This window comes from Acinonyx jubatus, chromosome A2 (assembly GCF_027475565.1).
Source record: "Acinonyx jubatus isolate Ajub_Pintada_27869175 chromosome A2, VMU_Ajub_asm_v1.0, whole genome shotgun sequence".
Classification (NCBI taxonomy): Eukaryota; Metazoa; Chordata; class Mammalia; order Carnivora; family Felidae; genus Acinonyx; species Acinonyx jubatus.
In genome coordinates, this window is record NC_069383.1 from 9,096,827 (window position 1) to 9,115,957 (window position 19,131).

Below are 19,131 nucleotides of genomic sequence, written 5' to 3' on the forward strand. Positions count from 1 at the left end.
TGTTGCTACAAAAGGCCATATTTCGTTCTTTCTCATTGCCACGTAGTATTCCATTGTGTATATAAACCACAACTTCTTTATCCATTCATCAGTTGATGGACATTTAGGTTTTTTCGACAATTTGGCTATTGTTGAGAGTGCTGCTATAAACATTGGGGTACAAGTGCCCCTATGCATCAGTACTCCTGTTTCCCTTGGGTAAATTCCTAGCAGTGCTACTGCTGGGTCATAGGGTAGGTCTATTTTTAATTTTTTGAGGAACCTCCACACTGTTTTCCAGAGTGGATGCACCAGTTTTGAATGCAGTGTTTTTATCATTCCTTGCTTGATATATCCAAGTCCTTCCTTACACGAAACACACATTAGGATACTGACATCTTCAGTCAGATTGAGCATATGTTAATTTCACCTCTTAGAGTTTTTAAGTTTATTTATTTTTTGGTGGGGTGCCTGGGTGCCTCAGTTGGTTAGTCAACTGACTTCAGCTCAGGTCATGATCTTGCAGCATGTGAGTTGGAGACCCGTGTCAGGCTCTATGCTGACAGCTCAGAGCCTGCAACCTACTTCAGATTCTGTTCTCACCCTCTCTCTACCCCTCCCCTGCTCACACTCTGTGTCTCTCTGTCTCTCAATAGTAATAAGTAAACATTAAAAATTTTTATTTATTTTCTGGTAATCTTTACACCCAATGTGGGGCTTGAACTCAAGACCCTGAGATCAAGAGTCACATGCTCCTCTGACTGAGCCAGCCAGGTGCCTTGACAATTCTTAGATTTTGATATCATCAATGAAAGCCAATGAAACTGGTTAAAAGTGAAAAGGTACCAACATATCAACAAATGGAATGGTGAAATATGAAAAGAAAATAATTTATTTTTGTACTAAGCTTAATTTCTATTTAAGCCAGAGCAAGAAAAATGTGTGGATATACTAGAAAAAATGTTCTATTTCTTCAATAGACTTTCTGAATCTCTCACATTCTTTGGGTCAGCAATGCATAATGTATATTGGGTTAACATTACAATCACGTCAACATAAAAATGATGTAGAGGGTGATCCTGCAACCTAAGGATACATGTTTTAAATTCCATAGTCCTAGGATGGTTTCTGGCACAAATTTAAAGGTTCAGTAAATGGCTGTTGAAGGCATGAATAATATCAAAGGATCAGAACAGCATTTTGAGGCAAAATGAAGTTACAATTTTTCTAAATATCTACTGAAGTTTTAACCAAGCCAAATATCCTCACAGGGTAAAGAGAAAAGAAAAGAAATAAAAAAAAGAAAAGAAAGAAATTTATTTTACTATACAGTTTTAGTTGTTTTATATAATCTCAATTGCACACTTTTTGAAAGTGGAATTGTAATCACAATAATGTGAAAAATAGGCTTTCATCAACAGGGAGTTGTTTTAAAAGGAAAAGATGGGAACAGAGTAACACGAATGACTTATGAAATCCAACTTAATGTATAGAAGAAGGGCATAGAACATGTCCCGTAGGAGTTATCAGCAATATATAAACGAGCAGGAAGAACATCACCACTGTTCTCTGGCCTGGGCAGATTCAGTGGTGCCGAAATGGACTGGGCTAACAGCTTACGATTTCTCTTCATGTCAAACGATCTAAGTTGTCAGAGTCCCGCTCATCGGATTAGTTTCTTATAAGTTCTGTCAGGGCAGAAGTTTCTGGAGAAAGGGAAACAGGTAAAGAAATCGATTGCAGGGGCGCCTGGGTGGCTCAGTCGGTTGAGCGTCTCTCTTCAGCTCGGGTCGTGATCTCGCAGTCTGTGAGTTTGGGCCCTGCATCGGGCTCTGTGCTGACAGCTCAGAGCCTGGAGGTTGCTTCCCATTTTGTGTCTCCCTCTCTCTCTGCCCCTCCCCAGCTCATGCTCTGTCTCTCTCTCTCTCTAAAATAAATAAACATTAAACAAAAAAAAAAAAGAAATCGATTGCAATCGTGAGAGAGGCCAAACCTCAGTTTGAGCTCTACCCCCCAAAAAAGGCTGGAATATTTTTAAAAGCCAGGGTGATGGGCATAGATCTTAGGCCACTTGTGTTCACTAATTGGCTTTATCACCCCCCAAAAAAGTAAATATTTTCTTCTCTTCATCACTGGAGGTAGTTTTATACCTTGAAGTAAGGGGCTCATCACCAGTCAGACCCTTAGTCTAAAACTGGGAGACGGGGGCTCTATCACCTAAGAGATGATAGCCTTAGGTTGCAAAACAGGTCTTTTGCCAGTTTTACAAGATTTATATCTCATAGGTGCACAGCAAAAGATGTACAATTACAAGTTTTCTTTTTTAAAGAGTATTACTTATTTATTTATTTTGAGACAGAGAGATCGCTATCAGGGGAGAGGCAGAGGAAGAGGGAGAGAGAGAATCCCAAGCAGGCTCTATGCTCAGTGTGGAGCCCAACTCGGGGCTCAAACTCAGGAACCAGGAGATCATGATTGAGCCGAAATCAAGAGTGAGACGCTTAACCAACTGAGTCACCCAGGCACTTCTACAATTACAAGTTTTCTAAAGTAGATACTCTAAGAAAAAGGAGCCGGGGGCCTGGAGTCGGGAAGAAGGCCATCTGAAGGTTAGTCAGGCTGAGGGGAAGCTTCGGGTTTTCTTGCTCAATCCCTAAGACAGAACCTGGTTAATGACGATGTCCTCTTAATACAAGAATTACTCATCTGAATCCCCCCAGGCCTGAGTGTGGGTAGAGAATCAAAATTCAACCACTCATGATTATTATGTGTACAATAAATCGCCACTTAAAAACTCAGTCTCCATTCATTCTTTCCTGCTTTTCTACCCTAGAGTCCACCTCTGCCTTTCACATCAATATTGTATTAGTTGGGTATTCACTGATTATAACACAAATAACATGTAAATTGACCATAGAACGAAATTGCCCAAGTTTTCCATACGTGGACTTCCTAACATTGACGATAGATATAGAACAGTTCAAATCACACACGCACATACACTGGTTAGGTCAATTCTAATGTGGAGAGATCGAGAAGGATGATAACATTACAGGCACTTCAAAATTAAATTCTTTGAGTCAAAAGAGTTCATTGGAACAATTGATAGTGCTCTCCGTTTTGTTTTGTTTTGTTTTGTTTGTAAAAATGTTTTCCTTTGGGAGATTCTGCAAAAGCAGAATGACACATTATGCTATCAAACAATTTTATTGCAAGAATCATGTTGAAATTTCAAAGATAATTTCATTTGAAAAATTAGTGTAGAGCGGAGATTTCAAACAAAATTCTGTTATAAATTGCTTGCTTTATTTTCTCTAGACAAAGTCCTAATGGACTCTCTTTTTCATTTAGTTATGTCACATTGTGTTCTACGACTTGTGAATTCACTTTAATGGACTTTCCCCCCAGACTTTACCATCAGTATCTTATACACATATCTACTTTCTGGCCTCAGCTTTCCACGTCAAACTTCACATCTCCATCCCGCACTGTTGTTTCTCCCCCAAACTAAAAAAGTGTGTCTCATTTTGGTGCATTGAATTGATGCTTTACCAATAAATCTACTGTACTTTCTGGTCTGGTTCTCCCGAAATGTGTGTAGTTCTTCAAAAAAAGAGAAATTCCTGACTTCATTTGGTGGCCCCTCCAAATCCTGACCTATGAAACGTATAGCATAATCCAGGTCCTAGAAAAAAAAATGATATATTTGTAACGAATAGTTTTTAAATGATGACAGAAGAAAAGATACTGCTCGTGTGACCTTTTAGAAATACGAAGTTACAGAGAAGTCACTAGTATCCCAACATTGGAAGAAAACCACGTACGAACAGGACATTATTTCTCTGAGATAATCATCACTGCCCCCTCCAACTATAATCATGGTACCTTGGTCCTCTGCCCTCACCCTCACAAAGGCTGTCATCCAGAAATTAGGAGACCCTTGACAGCTTCCCACACAAACTGTATGTGCTGTTCTCTGACCTTCCAATTCTTCACACATACCCCACTTCCCATCCCCTTGATCATAAATCAGATCCTCTGAGATCCCACCTCCAATTCCAAGAGAGTCACTGTCCAGCCTCCGAACTATATAGACGTTTCAGACCTCACAGTTAACCCTCACAAAGTACCTGACACGCAGAGAGTAACTAATTAATGTATTTGTTCAACAGATATCTGTAAAAACAAGAGAGAAACACAGTACATCCTTTGCAAGAACAAAAATAAGAGCCAGGGCAGGTTGCTGAGAAGAGATGAATTCATAAGACATGAAAATAACAGAACAAATAACACAGATACTGCATGTCCAGCAGCAATGCGTTTTAGTTCCTTCTTTCTCTGTGATGAAATCTGTCCCCTGTTTAAAATTCTTACTGTGTGTGTGTAGGGAGGAGTGGACGGGAGTGGGAAGGGTTATTTCTGGTGATATTTTAAACCACATCACGCACAGCATGAACAGTCACGTAAGAAAGTCATGGTCTAAATCCACCTGCTGCATTGAAAAAACATCAGGAATTCTCCAATGGTGGGAGTTGAAATCAACAATTACTTAAACGTTTTGTTAATCTATGAGCTACCCAAGTATTAGGAATGAGGGCTCTGGAACGATTTCTCATAGGTCAGAATATTGGGAAAAAGCAATTAGTATTGGTAAGTAAAATATAAATGTTATGTTGGAGGAGCTGTGAATAAAGAATGTTCCCATTTGAAATAAAGATAATTCAAACTTGGTTAAAATGTGTTTTTCCCCTGACAATACTCCTGAGGTAAACAGAGACACTGAATCATGTGCCTAGCTATGACATTTGCTAAAATAATAAAGACAGTATTCTTAAGACCATCATTTAAGTACAAGAAAGAACTTCGCTCAACCTTTTATACCTAGAGTTCTTTTAAGATAGATGTTAAGCCTTCTATCCGTTCTCTCCTAATGTGCATACAATGGATTTGACAGTTATTTTGATATGTTTGGGATGCATTCATGCGTCCCAGCTAAGCATGCACTATTCAATTTGGAGGCCTTAAATAAGCTCTCAGTATGTTTGAGAGCTAATTAAAACTTCATTAGGAGTACAACAGCCACACCACATTACTGGCTTGATAAGAAACCCAATAACTGGCAATGTCTGTGTAGTCTTTCAACCGACACTTAGAATTAAGTTGCATGGTGCCCACTGCCCCCTAGAATCTCTTTTTTAACAAGAACACAAAACGTGCGCATGGAACGTGGCGCTGACTTATGTTAAAGGACAAGCAGAGCCTGGATTCTGTCACATATTTTCAACATGTTAAACTTTTCTTTACAGCAAGAAAAATAATTATATCTGAAACACATATTTTCCAAGATTTACTTTTGGGGGAGGGTGTATATATAATTACCCTTTTTTTCTTGTGATATCTGTTTTCATACAGATGGATGGCATATCTTCCAATGAAGAATTCAATTTATAAAAAAGGAATCCAATAATTTAACCTGTCCAAAAGGGAAGACAGATAAGCACTAATATAATTAACTCTCTTCTTTCTATTGATAAATCCTTAAAGTTATTTTTTAATATAAGCTAACATCCTCCCATCAGCCAGCATGGCTTCCAGGCAATTTTCACGCAGACATCCTGTAGTGTATTATAGGAATGTCAATGAACTTTAATATTATCTAGAACAAAACATAATTAGTAAGGAAATTCTTTGGGGAACAGCTAATGCAATGTATCAAGTTGCAAAGCAAAAGGCTTACAGTTCTGTGTTACTTGTTTAAACTTATTTACGCTGATAAAACATATTAAAAGCAAAATATCCTACCTTTTTTTTTCCAGTTTCTCCGTGTAAACAGATTACTGTCAATGACTTTGGATAATATTCAATTAAAATATAAATTTTATTAATTATGACAAAATAATAATGTTGCTATCTTATTGAAAAGATACTTTCTTGCAAATGAGAATATCAAAGGTTAAAGGTTGAAGTAATTGTCGTGGAAACAGATAACCTACAAAAAGGATGACAGCAAATAAGAAAATACTTCTTAGTGTCCCTCAATTCTCCTCTCAAAACACAGCCCCAAGATACAGTAACTTTTCTTAGCTGTAACCATTCATATTAGCTCATCTTCGATGATCGAGTTAAAGTGGCTATTTATGAAGTGGCATGAATAAACAAAATTAATAAGTAACATTTAAATGCCCCTAGGAATTCTTATTAAATATTTCCAATACCTTCAATCAAAAGGTACTTAACCCATCACATATACCTAAAATCACTCCTGAAATGCCTTGTTAATAGATGTGCCCTGGTGAGAAATTTTACAATTCATTTCAAGCCCTTTCATATACAAATCTTTAAAATGAATGAGTCTACCTACTCACATATATTTACCAAGATATGTATAACCTACCAATCTGTGAAAATTATGCTTTTCTTAATCTTTCCCCCAACCCCCTCTATTGAATACATAACACAGCTGTATTTGGCATTATTTTTATCCCCAAATCCGTGTACCTACTACAGCCTAGAAAGCTCCTATTTTAATGAAGTAGATGAGGAAAGTTGTAATTCTTGAGAGCATTAGAACAGTAAAAAATATTAATATGCTTGTTTTTAAATAAAAATTATTGTAGCTATTATTAATCATGATTCCTTTTATTGACACAATGTCAAAAATACTCATTCTTTTTCATATTCTCAGAAAAAATACGGAGAAACTTAAAATTATGACTTATTGCAGAACATTTAATGCATGTCCCTTTAAGTTTGTTTGAGTGAGGAATGAGCAGTCTTTGTTTTCCACACGGGGATTAAAAAAGGACTATAAAATAAGCTTTTTTAAAAAAGATTGAACATATAAATGTATTAATAGTAAGCGAAATTCCTGCTTAAAACTATTTTCTCAATGCTTAAGAGCTTCCCCTGTATCGTTCTAGATTTTTATATGCATCTAGAGATAAAATAATTTATGTTGAAATAATCATATATAATGCATAGGATATTGCAACTCTCTTTTTTCCCCATTTTATTATTTTTTTTAATTTTGTTAATGTTTATTCATTTTTGAGAGAAAGAGAGAGACAGAGCATGAGCAGGGAGGGGCAGAGAGAGAGGGAGACACAGAATCCGAAGCAGGCTCCAGGCTCTGGGCTGTCGGCACAGAGCCCCACCCACACAGGGCTTGAACTCACCAACCATGAGCTCAAGACCTGAACTGAAGCCAGAGGCTTAACCAACTGAGCCACCCAGGCACCCCTCCCATTTTCTTTCTTTATTTTTATTTTATAGTTAAAATACAGTGTTGTATCAGGAAATTTTCTTTTTCTACCTAAGGCTATATCGAGGTCATGTTTCTATTGCAGTATATATATATATGTATATATATATATATTTCTCATGTATTTTCAGCAGCTATATTATTTTCCACCATATGACTATACTGTCACGTCGCAAACTTTTGCTGATGGACAATAGTTTCTAACTCTGCTCTATTACAAATAATGTTTCGTGAACATTTATGAAGACATCTGTAAGTCAGTACATGGATTTCTGTAAATTATATTTCCCAAAATTATACAGCATAAATATAGTACTTTAGTATATATGGTTATATAGTATGTATAGATGTATATGTGTACAGATATATACTACATATAGTATATATAGCTATATAATATAAAGGGCATAAATGAACTATTTCATAGTTACACAGTGAAACATACTCAAGATTTCAACTTTTGCTTCTTCTTTAGCCAAATGCTATAGGTAGGCCCAATGATATGTAGTCATGGAACTGACTGTCCATGACAAACAAATGAGATAGCATTACGTGTTGTTTTCTTTCATATTTTTCTTTCTCTTACATTTTGTTTTTTAACTTTGAAAAATGTGTGGCAATGTTAATACTATTGCTAATTGTTTTTTTTTTTTAACTTGGCACTACAAAATTAGTGTCAATCAATCATAAATTAGTATTTGCTTTGTTATGGGCAAGAATTAAACTATGAATATGTTCCTTTAGAATTTCCCCAATATTATGCACTATCATGCGCTAAACCATGAAAAAACAATTAAAAGGAAAGTTATTTTGGAAAACAATGGAAAATATTATTTAATTACAAGGGAACGTATAGGACTAGCTAACATTGAAGATTTGGAATCTTCATTTCCAATGGAAAATTTTACTTTCATCTTAGACTTTCCTCGAATCTGTATGTGGACTTCAGACACATCCGCCTGAAGCCACACCGATTTTTTATCGTTAAGAAAGTAAAGCAGGTACATGGGAAACCATCAGGGGAAAACACTACAATTCTATGAAAAGCACTAACGTCGGTAGGTAAGTAGATTGTGCTATTATGTTAGGACAGCACCTCAGAATGATAACGGAAATTGGTGAATTTTCTCAGAATAATATATATAATACTACAAACTGTATATGCTATATAAGAAATACAAGGAGAATAATGTGTCATTTTGAGCCCTCTGACAAACCAACGCCGAGGTAGTATTAATTATGCAAGAGTTGTGTTTAGAGGAAAGGGGTCACTGTTCATCCGCAAGGCTTTTGCCAGGTTTATACCTTGTGAAGGCACCTTCTCAGTCTGCGGTTTGTTCTTTCATTTGGTTAATAATGGCATGTGAAGAATAGACAATTCAATTTTCATGTATTATTACCAGTTCTTCTTTTACTGCTACTCCTCTTTGTGTCCTAATACACTGTTGACTATCCCAAGGTTGTGAATATTTTCTACGTATTCTTCGACAAGTTGAAAAACAATAGCTCCAGTGTTTAGGTGCAAGATGCATTTTTAATTCATTTTTATATACAGCGTGAAGTAAGGGTCAATGTGAATTTTCTCCATGTGAATATCATCATCCCAACACCATATGTTGAAAAGGCTATTCTCCTCCACTTTGAATTATGTTGGTGGCTTTGTTAAAACTCAATTATTCATATATGGGTGGTCTATTGATAGTTTTGTACTCTCCATATACATACATACATATATGCATACTAACTGGGGAAATGTATCACGTCCATTGATTGAAAGACACACTATTGTTAATTTGTCCATTCTCTGCAAATTGATCTATAGATACAATGTGTTTTCTATCATATTTCTAGCTGGGCTTTTTGGAGTATTTTTTATTTATTTTATTTATTTTTTTTCAATGTTTTATTTATTTTTGGGATAGAGAGAGACAGAGCATGAACGGGGGAGGGGCAGAGAGAGAGGGAGACACAGAATCGGAAACAGGCTCCAGGCTCTGAGCCATCAGCCCAGAGCCCGACGCGGGGCTCGAACTCACGGACCTCGAGATCGTGACCTGGCTGAAGTCGGACGCTTAACCGACTGCGCCACCCAGGTGCCCCTGGAGTATTTTTTAGATAAATTTACAAGATGATCTAAAAAAGTTTTTCACAACAGTTTTGTGTATTATAGGTTTTATACAGTTACAAGAAAATTTTAAATCATCTTGTAAACTGTAAAAGCCCTGCTAGAATTAAGATAGAGAATATACTGTATCTATAGATCAATTTGCAGAGAATGGACAAATTAACAATAGCGTCTCCTTCAATCAATGAATATATTTCCCCACTTAGACATACTTTGATTTGACACAGAAATATTTTTCAATTTTATGTGTATAAAGTGAGCAATATTTTATTATATTTGACTGTTAGTATTTTTTAAGTCTGATGATATTTTAAATAGTATTACTTTTATAATTATAGTTTCCAAATGTTTGATGCTAGCAACTGAAATTGAATTTTTTTTTATTAACCTTGCTCGCATCCTGTTACCTTACTAAATTCACTCATTACCTGAACTGATGTTTTTTAAAGATTGAGTAGAAATTTCCAAATGAATAATCATATTACTTATGAATACAGACAAATCTAATTCTTCTTCCCCAATCTTTATGCTTCTTTTTATTCTTGACTGGCTACCATCTTCTGTGCAACACTGAATTACATGGTGACAACGTATCCTTTCCTTGTTTGCAAATCAAAGGGAAAACATTGTTTGTTATCATTAAATACTGCATTAGCCATAGGTTTTCATGGATGCCCATTATCATTTTGAGATCATTTTCTTCCCTTCCTTTTTTTTAGTTGTTTTTTTTTTTTTTGGTTGTCAAATGATCGTATATTGAAATAATTTCCCTTGTAGTTCTTTTTTTAAAGAGCTTTTTTTTTCTTTTGAATTTATTTATTTACTTTGAGAGAAAGAGAGAGGGGGAGAGCAAGAGCAGGGGAGAGGCAGGGAAAGAGAGTCTCAAGCAGGCTCCTCACTATCTGTATAGAACCCGATGTGAGGCTTGATCTAAGGAACCGAGAGAGAGAGAGATCATGGCTGAGATCAAGGGTCAGATGCTTAACTGACTGAGCCACCCAGCCACCCCTCCTTTGTAGTTTTTAACTGGCTGGGCATTCAATTGCAGCATTATTGATGTCATCTATGATGTCATGAGGGTGGTGGCCATCCACACAGATTGGGCAGTCCCCAGGATCTTTTTAATGGTTCTGGAGAGTTCTCTAGCTAAAGATCTGTGCCACATTTGTAAGACAATGCTGACAATCTCATCAAAAGTGATATTTCCACTGTGCTTCAAGTTTTTCTGCTTCTTTCTGTCTCTTGGTTGTTCCTTGAGGGCTCTGATAATCTGGGCAGATGCAGAAAGAACCACTTCAGTCTGGGCCTGTCTGTTCTGAATGGTCAGTTTCACTCTAATCTTCATACTCTTCCAATCACCGGTTGCCTTGAAGATGTCATCACCAAACTTTTGTGGAGACAGACCCAGGGGCTGATCTTTGGGGCCAGGAAGATAATGTTACTGACTTTGCCACCTGTGCACCTCAGGTGTATGACTTTGATCTTGATGTGGTCAAACTTAGGCGGCATGGTAGAGGCAGCTGGTGTCGATGGATCTGGAATCAGGATGACCGAACATAGTTGTACGCTCGCTTCCTCTGAGCCAAAAGCCAAAAGCCACTTTTTGTTGAGAGTTGTTTAATCATTAGTGGATATTGGGTTTAGTCAAATGTTTTTTTTGCTTCTGTTATTGTTTTGCATCTATTGAGATAATCATATGCAGTGATCTGCATTGGTTGACTTTTTAATATTGAACCAATCACACTTTCCTTAGATAAACCTCACTTAGTCATAATGTATTATCTCTATGTAAGTATTGTTGGATTTAAATTTCTAATTAATTTTTGTGTCTGTATTCATTATAAATACTGATATGTACTGTTCTTGTAATTTTTATCTTTCATAAATATTCTAAGTTTCTATACTCTTAATGAGGAGTGTCAGGGCATTGAACGACATTATATATTAAGAAAGGTACACATCTTAAAATGTGTAATACTAACTACCGAAAACGTTATCTACATTCGAGAACGAAAAACGGAATAAGAAAACACTATGACTTAATAACAACCTCAAGTCAATAATAAAGAGGGCAGAAAAAGAGGAAGAAAAAAAAGCATTGAAAAGACCTTGATAAACATAAGCTTTTGGACATTCTACTTAAGGTGGGCCTTGTATTTTGAATTAGTGTTCCCATTCTTCGATAGTTAACTCCTTTTTCCTTAATTAGTCTGCAAGGAAATGCCAGCAAGCATTTTGTCTTCAAACTGTCTTTAGAAACCTCAAATTGCCTAGCTCAGTATTTGGGAAATGGTATGTACTCAGGAAAGCTTCTTTGTTTCTTCTCAAGGTTAAATACTTGGTTGGTGAATTTCTTGTAACAGGGGAGGAAAGCAAACAGCATATTCTCTCATTAGGATTATATGTATTATATATTTTCATCCAAGTCTGATAATTCTTCCCTTAATTAGCCATCAGTGACTTTTATTGAATCACATTCTGTATTTAATTAGTATTTTTGAATTGAAGCTATTCTCATTTTACAAGTTAACTGTAGAAATACCTTGTGGACATTTGACTAATATTTTAATTAAGGCATAGAGTCATATGAAAGACATACTTCTTATCTTGGAGAATTGTCACCTATTGATAAATATTAAAGTTTTTAGTAGTATGATTATGTAGTGGTAAATAAAGATTGTAAGCAAGTAATTATCTAATACTTTAATGAAACTCCTCCTTTTACTTTATTTTCTTGTGTTGTTTATACCTCTATGTGAGCAAAACAAATCACCATTCAGTACAGTCATAAATCCTTTCTACTGAAAGATATATTTAAAGGTTTGACTATGTGGATTTTTTTGGTCATTGCTTTTCTTTGAAATCCAGGTTCACTGTTGAGTTTACACTTTCACAAAACTACTGATCTAAAGAAGGATTTTTCAAGTTATCAAATAATTATTTTTCACAAAAAATATATTAAGCAGGACTCCTTAGTGAATTAATACATTCATTAATTATTTCCATATTTAAGACCACTGTCTAAGAACATATACATTCAATACAATAGCAAATAAGTGATAATCTGCATGCATTAAAGTTTACTCAAGCACAAGAGTGACTATAACACTGGCTTATTTCTGAGTCTCTTTTAGACAGTGTAGTAACTGGAGGCACTGGAAGGACCACACTATTCCCCAGAGTCTCTGCTATGACACTGTACCATGGAGAGCCATGTGGATAGGGCCATGTTTGCGTACATGGCTCTACTCAAGTGTAAGCATGTGAATGTATGTGTATGTTTCATAGAGTTTTGAATTCCTAGCCAAGTTAAGTTGAAGAAAATCTTCAGATAAAAAATGAAAATAGCATCTGATTAATAGCATCTGCTTTAGTCTTTGAAGGCTCTCTTTAAAGTCTTTGATAGACTGCCAACCAACATCATGTGTTTCCCCCAGGGTACAAGTACAAATATTAGGAATAAATATCGGTCTTATTCATAAGGAATTCGAATGCGTTGCATGGTGAGTGTTACTATTTTTGGAAAAGATTCCCAGATTTCATGGGGCATTTGAGAACTATTAATAAAATAAGAAGTCATTTGTTACCGTTTCTTCAAGGGATTACGCATGATGATGCAAAAGATGGCAAAATACACAATCGTTTCATTTTTGTTTTAATTAGGAAAGACTCAAATGTCATAGCTTCTCTAATGCTACAAAATCCAAACATATTTGAAATTTAGCATAAGATTTAATTACATAATTCATTCAATATATCAAATGCATCATTATTTAATTCTCAAAATACAAAATTAATTATAATGGAATAAAAGGCTTTAATATGAGTGAATAATGTAAAGAAATGGCAGAGGGGAAACTTCTGGCTTCTAATATCTTATCACTAACCATGGACCTTGCACCAAATCAATTATTTTACCATTATTTTTCCCAATATACAAACAGATAAAATGGGTGTGTTAGCCACTATCCACAGGCGGATGTTTCAAAGGATGAATAATTAAAAGAGTTCACAAGTTCCTTTTAATTAGAATGGTTACACAATTGCCAACAAATAGTAACCCCTTTATTCAAAATTGAATGTCCAGAGGTTAATTGATTTGCCAAGGTCTCAAGCATTATCAGCATACATCTAAATTCAGATGGCTAAATCCATTTATCTTTTAAATATTCATGAGGCACCAAAGTTCCAAAATCCAGTAAATTATGTAAAAGTATTTATTCTTTGTTTGGTCACATATAATTTCATTTTTTTAGCCATTTCATGTAGGTAAGTGAAGCAATGTAATACATCCCTGATTACCTTGGTAGAGAAGAAATATGAGGGCCACAGAATATTTGAGCTGAAGTTCATGTTTTAAAAGTCTCACTGAATGTTGATATTCTTCTGATTATAGTTTTTAAACTAGGAGAGGATTTTCATTTAATTACCTAATGCTTAGAGAGAGACTGACAATCTCCAGGTGTCAGGAATTTAGGCTTAATTAGAATAATACTAATAGCAGTGATTTTAATACATTAGTGTTAATACTTTATTCTTTACTAAAGACTTTCTGTCGATTTTATCAAGTAAGGCAATTTCATAAAATTGTTGTACACTTAAGAAAGCATCTCATTGTAAGATGATTATTACATTTTTGAGTTTTCATATACATTTAAGAAAATGAGAGATTAAGGAAAATGTGAAAATAAAGTGGCTATTCATATAATGCAAAAGTAAGCAAATAAAGAAGTTCACCCCGCTATTTTCCCATTTTATGAGTGTTGTATCAATGGTAAGTGTGAGAGCTGCGGGTCAGTAAGAAAAGGTACAAAAACAAGCTGATATGCATCATGGTTATTTAATCTTGTCATTCAGAGGTTTTTATTATTTTGGGGCTAATACTATTCTTGAGACCCTGGTGTGTGTGTGTGTGTGTGTGTGTGTGTGTGTGTGTGTGTGTGTGTGTGTGTGTATTTTAGCAGATGGGACTGACAATACCACAATGATAATAACAAATTATTTTTCTTGTTTCAAGAGATATTTTTGTGTTTTTTTTCTTTTTTTTTGAAGATATTTTTTCTTTTAATTTTTAAGTAATCTTTACATCCAACATGGGGCTTGAACCTACAACTGCAAGATCAAGAGTCACATGTTCCACTGACTGAGCCAGCTAGGCATCCCCAAGAGATATTTTTCATTTGTTTAAACAAATACTCTAAATGAACTTAGGTGTTTGAGTTTAGAAAATTTATTTAAACCTAATATACCTGATAAATGTTCATACATTTAATATATATTTATACATTATCTTTTCTCTTCAATCTTCATAGGATGACTAGAAGACAAAAAAAAAAAGAAAGAAGACAAATATCTTTCAGATAAATATGCTCCTACCTAGTTCATGCACTTATTGGACTATAGAAAGTTCTAGAACTTTCCTAAAACCAAATAGTATGTGTACAGTGCCTGACAAATGGGAGGATCTCTATAAAATGGAAATGGCCTTGTTTCCAGTCCATGAACTCTATTACCCTTAGATTCTTTCCACTGGTTCTCCTCTTAGTCTAACAAACACATTCAACTTTTCTCCTAATTTATAAAAAAGTAAGAAAGAAGTAAACCAGCCCCCTCTAGCCTCCTCTTGACTACCCCTGTCTTCTCCCCTATGCTTCTGTCTCCTGAGGGATTTCTCTTGCTCTTCCCACCCCTCTTTCATACGACCCCCAACTATTTTTTAAAGTAATTTTATAATCACATTTTTATTCTGATTAGCTGTAATCTTCATGAGGGTAGAGAATATATTTCTTTTATTGGCCATTGTTAATAATATCCTCTGCATGGTAAGAGTGAGTTTGGCAAATATTTGCTGAATAAATGAACTCTCACCATGTACTTGTGTTTATGTGACTTTCTCAAGCATTGTTTTATTTAAAAATCTATTTTACATTTTGGGAGATACACATCTCTAAAGGTAATCTCAAGCCTCAATTTATTACAGTCATTGAAGTTCCTCCTGTCTCGTATGCTGGTTTTCCTAGTATTTTTGACTAAATTTTTAAATATTTTATTTGTGTTTTACATGTTTTCTTAGCCTGTCAATTGAATTTAGATGCTTCTCTTTAATTTCTCATTGGCTCCCTCTTCTCTATTTATTCGGTGAGTGACCACATGCAATTTTTTCCTCTTCATTGATCATTCATGGTTTATGGCTTCTGTATCTCTACTTTCGGCCCCGATCTTTTCCCAGAGCTTGAGAATCCAATTTCTACCTGCCTGCTATGCACTTCCCCTAGATTATCTACTTTCAGTTCAGACCTGTGGACTCTCATCTTTTCATTCATGTCCTCTCTACATGAGAAGTTGCACATTTTGGTTGGTTTCCATCCAGCCCTCTCTTCTGTTTTTCTTGCCATCCTCTGTCTCAGGCTCTTAGTATTATCCCACAAGTTATTTCTTCATTCACTCTGATTCTGACTAGTAATTGCTTCTATGTCTTTCATGTTTCAAAGCTATAAGAGAGAGAAAAAAGCCTCTCTTCTAAGAATATACCTAGAACTTAGCTTAGAGAGTCTCATTGGTAGAAATAGTGAAAGTAATGATGGGCTTCAAATATAAATATTTATATTCCTTAAACTATTTGCATACATTTGTAACTTTGTTTATATTTACCTTTGCAAACACTCACTCTATGAATATGTACATAGTTTAATTAAAAATGTACTGGGCGGAGGGCACCTGGGTGGCTCAGTTGGTTAAGCTTCTGGCTTTGGCTCAGGTCATGATCTCACAGTCTACAGGTTCAAGCTGCAGGTAGGGCTCTGTGCTGACAGCTCGGGGTCTGGATCCTGATTCAGATTCTGTGTCTCCCTCTCTCTCTCTACTACTACTCTCCTGCTCTCTCTGTGTCTCTTTCAAAAATAAATAAATATTAAAATTTTTTAAAAAATTTATTTGTGGGGGGCACCTGGGTGGTTCAGTTGATTTAAGCATCCAACTCTTGATTTTGGCTCTGGTCATGATCTCACAGCTGGGCTCTGTGCTGACAGTGCAGAGCCTACTTGAGATTCTCTCTCTCCTTCTCTCTCTGCCTCTTCTCCATTCTTGTGCACACGCTCTCTCTCTCTCAAAATAAAAAAAAAAAAACCAAAAACATTAAAAAACGTATTTTGGTTAAAAAAAGTAAAAGTGATTGAAGAAGGCAGGCCTTAAAGACTTAGCACCCATGCCTTGTGGAGGTGAGACCTGAAGACAACGTTTACAATTTCATATGGTAATAATTACTTTAAACTGTAGATACAAGATACTCATGTCTTAAAAGAGCTTTGAGGAGTTGCTGGGAGGGAAAACTTTCCTCAATTTCCCATTCTGTGTGATAGGTAGTGGCTGGTGGTGGTTGCCTGGAGACATATGCTGAAATGGCTTGTGAGGTTACCTCCAGGCTCAATGGGAAAGACTGTGGTAATCAAACAGTAATATCTATATGGGCTATATTCTTCTATATTCTGCATTTTTCACAGAGCTGTGAAGAACGGTTCAGTGTGGTAGCACTTTATTTGTTCAAACTAAGCTTTTTCAGGTTTCCATGTGCTACCTTATCTTGACATTTGGTAAATATTCACTGTAATAGTACTAATTATAATTTTTTTGCTGTGGCTCTGTCTCCATTTGCCCTGAACTGTCCATTTTCTTGATTTTCACTTGTCCTTTTAAAATTTTCTCTTATGTTACATATTTTTGCAGAAGGAACATATACCAAATATTGCCATTAACCATCATTCCATCTAAATCTCAGGTTAATTCAATTATGATCCAACTATAGAATCATATTCATTCATTCTCATTCTCCTTCCCCCTCCCCCAATGATATTATTAATTCTGATATTCCAAACTCCTTTGATGTCTTTCTTATTAATGACACAGTTTGTCAATATTCTTTGAGGACAGGAGAATTACTTCTGGGTTCATCAACTAAAAACTAAAGCTCAGCAACATGAAAATGTTTGAATTACATTTATATAAGTTTAATTGCTTTTACCTCTTACTTGCAAGTTTATTTGCACCTTCAAGGAGCTAAAGAAAATTTCTAAAAATATTCTTTTTATTCTAAGAACATTATATTCTTTTTCAAAGTCTAAGGATAATTTTTAATAAGTTCAAAAAGAAGCAAATTTATTTGTAAAATATACTAGATAAATTATATAGGGACATATACAGGTGTGATAGAAAGATGAAGTTGAATCCTATCAAATATAGGCAATTTCACAGAATGCAACCTAGTAAAACATTAAAGAAATGGTATATATAGAATTCAGGATAGTGCTTATCACTGGGATGGAAAAGGTGATGTGACTTGGAAACTCTTCAAGTATATTCTATGCTTATTCTTAACCTGGTAATGGGTATGTATGTTCTACTATTTAAGAACTATACATACATTTTATTTGCCACTTCATCTATGATGTTTTAACAAGTAAAACTGGTGTAAGGTCTTTAATATTACAAAATATAAATATATTCTCCCATGTTCTTTTAATATTTATGTCATATATCTCAGACTTTGGAGTATATCAGAAACTTACAGACTATTTATTTATAAACTCATCCTTTGGATGCCTCCCCAGTGATTGATTCAAAGTCAGCAGTTCTCAAAGTCATCAGATGAATGGATAAAGAAGATGTGAGATTATATATAATGGAATATTACTCAGCCATCAAAAAATGAAATCTTGCTATTGGCTATGATGTGGATGGAGCTAGAGAGTATTATACTAACCAAGCAAAATAAGTCAGTCAAAGACAAATACCATATGATTTCACTCATGTATGGAATTTAAGAAACAAATGAACATGGGGATAAAAAGAGAGGCAAACCCAGAAACGGACTCTTAACTGTAGAGAACAAACTGATGGTTACAGGAGGGGAAATTGGGGCATAGATTAACTAGGTGATGGGTATTAAGGAGGGCACTTGCTGTGGTGAGCACCGGGTGCTGTATATAAGTGATGAATCACTAAATTACATCTGAAACTAACATTTTACCGTATGATAACTGGCATTTAAATACAATTTTGGAGAAAAAGAAGAAAAAAATAAAACTTGTCTCTAATATTCTCCAGCAAGAAAGGGAGATGTGTTTCATTACAGACACTTCAGAGGTAGGGAATGTACAAGGATGAGAGAAGAGGGATTCACTCAGTTCATGAAGTGGCTTCATTCTAGGACCGGTAGTGGCAGTAGATTTAGGTGTCATACTCAATCATGATGCCCAAGGATAGAAAACTGTCTTTTTCCCTGGGCCATTTGATAATTGATCTTTCCATGACCTCATCCAGAAGATATCCCCTTAAGTCTCATCACTGAGAAGAGGATCATATGCACTTTCTTTATCTAATTACTGATGTGGGGGAAATGACTGATATGAAAGCCTTAGACTGACCATCTAGAATTAATTCTTGTCAGGTAGTCAACTGTCATAACCATTATAAGCACTTACTATGAGGCCTGATATATTGTGAGACTCAAAAACATCTAACTGGCATCATGGTTTTTCATATCTTGCTTATATTCCTAAGTTTTATAATCCTTTTGAATGCACATAGTTTTACCCTGCTTCAACATTTGTGTTTATCTTCAGTTTTTCTGGTCTGGGAAACTCAATCAAATCACTAATTATCGAATAGGCAGGGTAATGGATGTCTGTCTTTTTTCTGACACCCTATTTGCTTTAATCCTTTCTCACAGATTTATTGTTAAGAATGTATCTGAGTTTTTACTTATCTCTTT

At 35.3% G+C, this 19,131-nt stretch overlaps 1 protein-coding gene and 1 pseudogene across 1 annotated transcript in view; both read right to left on the bottom strand.

Moving 5' to 3' along the window:
• Positions 1-19,131, bottom strand: part of CNTNAP2 (contactin associated protein 2) — a 1,948,817-nt gene that overhangs the window by 1,269,650 nt on the left and 660,036 nt on the right. The window lies entirely within an intron of this gene.
• LOC128314685 (60S ribosomal protein L12-like) lies at positions 9,347-14,929 on the bottom strand (annotated as a pseudogene).